Source organism: Belonocnema kinseyi, chromosome 3 (assembly GCF_010883055.1).
Source record: "Belonocnema kinseyi isolate 2016_QV_RU_SX_M_011 chromosome 3, B_treatae_v1, whole genome shotgun sequence".
NCBI classification, from domain to species: Eukaryota; Metazoa; Arthropoda; class Insecta; order Hymenoptera; family Cynipidae; genus Belonocnema; species Belonocnema kinseyi.
The window spans coordinates 33397497-33402986 of record NC_046659.1 but is presented as its reverse complement, the minus strand read 5'-3'; the positions used below and the strand labels follow the sequence as shown (position 1 = coordinate 33402986).

The window sequence follows — 5490 nt, the reverse complement described above, 5'->3', positions numbered from 1 at the left end:
TTGGTAGGGCGGAGGGGAATCTTTGATTCTTGCAGATTCTTAGAACCTCTGGTTCGCAGAACCGGCGGAGAATTTTCAAGAAATGTATTCTCCCGCAAAACAAATGCAATATAAAAAGATGAGTACCCTTCTAGAAATAATCAATTGAGATCGATAAGAAACAATATAACTAATATATCAATCGTTCCGAATCGTGTTTCTTAATTGTGCCAAAACAATTGACAACGATTGAGCATTTTGCTTTTCTTAATTGTTTTCAATCGGGTACTTTGAATTTGCCACGTGATGGCAGCACTTTAGTCGCCCGGGAATTATTTAAAGACAGTTATTTACCTTTTCGGAATAATATAACATTGAAACAGTATATATTATGAAATAAAGTAAATGAACATTTTGTAAATAATTCTTACCAGATGAAAGTGGTGCTAATAGTATTTTCTGTTAAAAACATAAAATCAGATACAGGATAAAACTAAAAAAGTTGATTTTGTTCTAATGAAGCAAAATTGTTATTCTTTATTATGTGCTATTGAATTGTCTATTTTAGTGACAATTTTTATAAATGGTTATAAGTTTTAAAATCGGTTAAGATTTAAAAAAAAGTAAGCGAATAATTAAGAAACATGAAACTTCAGATTTATTAATCAAAAATGTATAACTGTTATTAATTGAATAAAATTAAGCAACTAAAAATTAATATTAAAGATAAAATATTTTTTTGTCAGAAAGAGGTCTCAAATTTTAATTATTCGCAATTATTAACACATAAATTCATATTATAATAAAAAAAGTTTTTATTAATTAAACTTTCTAAATTTTTAGTTTATTGAAATATAAGTACTCAAAATGATGGACAAAATTCTTTCTAAATTGAACAGTGAATTCACATCAATGTCGGTGATATTTTATTCGGTGATCCTTAGATTATGACTTCCCCTTTACCACTAACAGGCCCTATCAACTCTAAAGGGCAAATATGAAGAATTATGATTATTATTTCAGGCATAGTACAAGTTTCGGCCAACTGTTGGCGCTGCGAGTCGGAACAGGCGATGGAATTTGAAGGTTTGAAAATTCAAAGTGTCAAAAGTTGTCAAAGTATATATTTTATTTGCAAAAATGAATCCGATAACTATAAAGTTAAACAAGCGGAGGTGTGTTCTCGGGTGTCAATCGTCGCATCATGTGAAGCATTACCAATTTCCGAAAGACGCAAAGCCCGGTATATTGTAGTTAGAAGCAGTGTCAAACCCTCTCTTGACGAAAATAACCTACAGAGAAATCCATAAAAGCGGTTATCAAGTATGCTTTCTGCGTTTTCGGGCGAAGGATTCTTCACGCGTCCGCGAATTTTTTTCACAACGAAAATAGTGCCTTCCGTGTTATTGCCTGAAAAAGAGGTGGATGATCTTCCTGCAGATGCTTCCGTTGAGGTAGCCCGTGATATTGACGCTAATTTGAATACATTTACATTGAATTATTTTAAGTGTGTGCTATTATATGAATTGTAAATATGTTTCAAATCTTAAAATTAAATATGATGATCAACAAAATGAATACATAAAGTGAAAAATGTATAAATCTATATTAAAAGTAATTTATTATATATATATATATATTTGCATATGTTTCTCACTTTGTTTATCCAATCTATTGATAAATATCTTCAATTTTCAAATGATTCACAAATATATAATTTATATATGGCAAACATACGTTACACATGACACTTTTAGTTCAGGTTGCGGCCAATTCATGGCGCTGTGCTTCGTCATATTTCTACCATTGAGTTGATATGGCCTGACCACTAATGATGACGTAAAACCCACTTTTTCTATTATTCGCAAGGTAGCCACTAAAATAGAAGAAGAAAAAATCTGGAATAATTTGCTGGTTAAAAACATTTTACACTAATCAATAAAATTCAGAGTTTAAGTTTTTGAAGCTGAACATGTCGTTATTTAAAGTATTTAAGACTAAATTGCAAATGAAATCAATTGAAGTGAAAGTTTTCTTATCACAACTTGATAATCATACATCACTGTCACATCTTTAAACATCATGATTTTTATATGTTGTTAATCAATATACTTATAGCTTTTCATTCGGTATAATTGACACAATTAGCAACAATTTAAACCGATTCAAATTTTGATTACTCTTAATAGTTATGAATCGTATCCAATCGATTATTTCTATGAGCGATAGCTCTTTAGAACTGCTTTCTTGAACACTTAATATATAATCCAATTAAATAGTAATTAGTTAAACTTTAATTAAATAAATAAAGTGATAAAAATAAATTTAATAAAAAAGTATCTAATTTTCTTTTAACTTTTAATACTTTTCACATTTTCTAATTTAGTATATGTACTCATAACTAAGTTATTAGCTTCAGCATTTAAAAAAAGAAAAAAAACTAATAAAAAATCTGGGTTATTAATTTCAGCTTCAGTTTAGAGTTAAAAAATGATGTTTTTTGCAATTACAATAATTTCTAATACAAAATACAAATTTGGAATAACTATATGCTTGTTACAAAGGTAAAACCACATTCCAAGATTTGACAAAAAGGAATCACGGCTTATCAGTTTCTTTTTAAAGTTACATAAATATAATTTTCGTAAGATTCTGGAGAAATTAAAAAAATAATAATCTTGAAGATTTCACATATGCCGAAAAAGGGCAGAAAATTTTTCTGATTCTGCGGGATACACAAAATGTTAGGGAAAATTAGAGTGAGCTTAAGGCGCTTCCTCAGGCTCGAAAATTATCCCATGTATTACCCAAAACAGCTTTTGTCCTACAATTCTGAATTGTATGATTTCATATTTTAACCACAGAATATAAATGCCTAAATACAGCCTTGGACAGACAGACTTTTTCGAAAACTGGCCTGGTTCTCGTTTTATTTCAATTAATTGAAAATTGATCCATTTTTTGTCCTGGTGACAATTTTCAATTGAAAACTCGGCAATCATAGTCAATCACTATTTTCCTATAATAATAAAAATTATTTATTCATTTCCAATCGTTAACAATATCGAGTGTTTGCGAAATAAGTCCATACTAATAAAAACACATTTATTGTGACGCAAGCAGTTGTATTTGAAACCAATAAAAATTCAACATAAAAGATATAAAAATATGAATGTCTATAATTGCAGAGTTTTCAATTGAAAATTCTGAAAAAGAAATTGCTCAAGAAAAGGCTGCGAATTACATACCCTTCAAGTTTCAACCTTGAATAACTTTTTCTTGCATTTGCTTCTGTCTGTCGATAAAGACCAGAATAAATAATCCGTCAATAATGATCACCTCTTACAGTCACTAAAATTAGACAAAACATTACTCTATTACATTATAATTATCTGCATAAATTTCCCGCTATAATTTGCGCAAGAATTTAAAAAAAGATTAGGAAAAACCGTTAATACGGTCATGAATTAAATAATTTAAAAATTATATTATGTATTGTCAATGTGATTGTTGCAATTGAGGATTAATAAATCAAGGAGTAAGTTTAAACATTAGTATATTTTAAACACACACACGATTTATACAATTTATCTGAGAGTTCACCGGTGTGAGATTACTTTTATGCTTGAATGTTGAGTTTACAAAAAAATGATTGGATAAAGCCTGAGGTCGACCAGATCAGGTGTTCTCTGCTTGACGGTTACAAGATTTCTGTCTTTTCAAAGTCGCAGGACTTCGGAGGGAACACCAAGATTTGACCAAACGGAAAAATACAAAGGGCCTTGTCATGCGCTGATTAGCTATAAATATAATGGTGGGGGTGGCAGGACACTCCTTCGCTTGACCTCACATTTTGGATTCCCGGTACAAGAAGGTGGGAAGTTTATTACCATGGAGTTCCCAGCTTACAATGGTTTGCAGTACAAATCTACTACGACTATACTAAAGAGATTTTAGCTTGAGGGCATGTGACACAGCTAAATACCTATATTACCGACCTCACTTTTTCAGTTCACTGAATGTTTTGTTAAACCTAAGAACTTTTTTTATAAATAAAATATCGAGCTGAAACTTTGGAAAATGTATTAGAGCACAATAAAGTTCCTACGAAAATGCAGTACCTAAACGTATTTTATTGTACTCTAATGCATTTTCCAAAGTTTCAGCTCGATATTTTATTTACAAAAACATTCTTAGGTTCAAAAAAACATTCAGTGAACTGAAAAAGTGAGGTTGGTAATATAAGAACTTAGCTGTGTCACATGCCCTTAAGGCTGGAAGTTTTACGTCTATTTACAAGTTTTCAGAGATTTAAAAGAAATGGAAAGTTCGTAGCTTAGAGGAATTTTAAAGTGACATTCAAATATCCTAAAATTGTCAAATAAGAAATTGTTACGACGTAAAATATTAACTTATCAATAATTTTTATTAACACTTAATAATTAATTTTAAATAATAATTTTCAATTATATATATATATTTTTATATTATATTATATTATATTAGATTTATATTTTATATTCGGTTCGGTTTTGATTCCTCTAGAATCAAACCGAAGGGCCTATGACAAAGCCACCGAACGCGTCCTCGGGTTGCGGATAGAGGGTCCCTGTACCAAGGGTTTCTGCTGAATATGGTTACAAAAATAAATAGGCAGTCACGGACAATTGTCCAGGGGTGGTCCCGAAGGAATTAACCCCCAAGCGGAGGTGTGAAAACCATGCCGAAAGCTGAATGGCGCCTGGGTGAGGTGTCTAGAACGGTGACTTTGGGATATCGGGCGACCTCTCAGAGTACGCAGCCTTATCCTTGCATGCGGGGCTCTACAAGGATGGACGAACCCCTTTCCCTAGCTTCTCGTGGGAACAACAATGACAACACCAAACATAGTTGTAGTAAGTGCGGTTCAAAACAACAGAACGCGCAGGGCTCCCGACAATGGGTCGTCCAACAATGCCGACCAATCTAGAGCTGGGGGAGCCAATGAAAATGGATTCAATACGATGGATTGGCGGGATCTCGTGACCTTTGGGTGGACGGAGCGACTGAATCACGACTTGCTAGACTGCTGCGATGCGAATGTGGCCCGTGAACGGGGTTACATGGAACGGCTGCATGCTCTGTGGTGCGAGAAACACCCGGAGCTATCGCACTTTTCGCATCAACGTCTGCGAAACCATGCTGAAGAACTCCGTAAACAGGGCTATGTAAGCGGAACGCCTACTCTACCACAGCTAGAACAAGGCGGCAACAGAGAAAGAGAGGCAACACTAAGACCAAACGCGGGCAGATATCCAATAGATGAAGAGCGATGCTTTACGACCCGGAGAAACATCAACACCAAGGTTTCTCTCAAGCCTAAAGATCTGGCTGAAATCGACGACGAGCTTCGTGGACATTTTTCCGAAAAATCCGACCTCTGGGCTATCAATTATTGTGTGTATAATGCAGCGAGAGCTTTGGCTGATGCGAACCGTAAAACAAAACCAACGGCTGATCATAAGACCAAAA

At 33.3% G+C, this 5490-nt stretch overlaps 1 long non-coding RNA gene across 1 annotated transcript in view; it reads right to left on the bottom strand.

Annotated features, from left to right (window-relative positions):
* Nucleotides 1-1136: 1136 nt before the first annotated feature.
* LOC117170065 overlaps nucleotides 1137-5490 on the bottom strand; it is a 13412-nt gene continuing 9058 nt past the window's right edge. Inside the window, exons 2-4 of the long non-coding RNA XR_004466710.1 lie at nucleotides 3228-3330; nucleotides 1717-1855; nucleotides 1137-1452 (exon numbers count right to left, since the gene is read on the bottom strand). This is a non-coding gene — a long non-coding RNA (uncharacterized LOC117170065). The remainder of the gene's footprint in view (nucleotides 1453-1716; nucleotides 1856-3227; nucleotides 3331-5490) is intronic.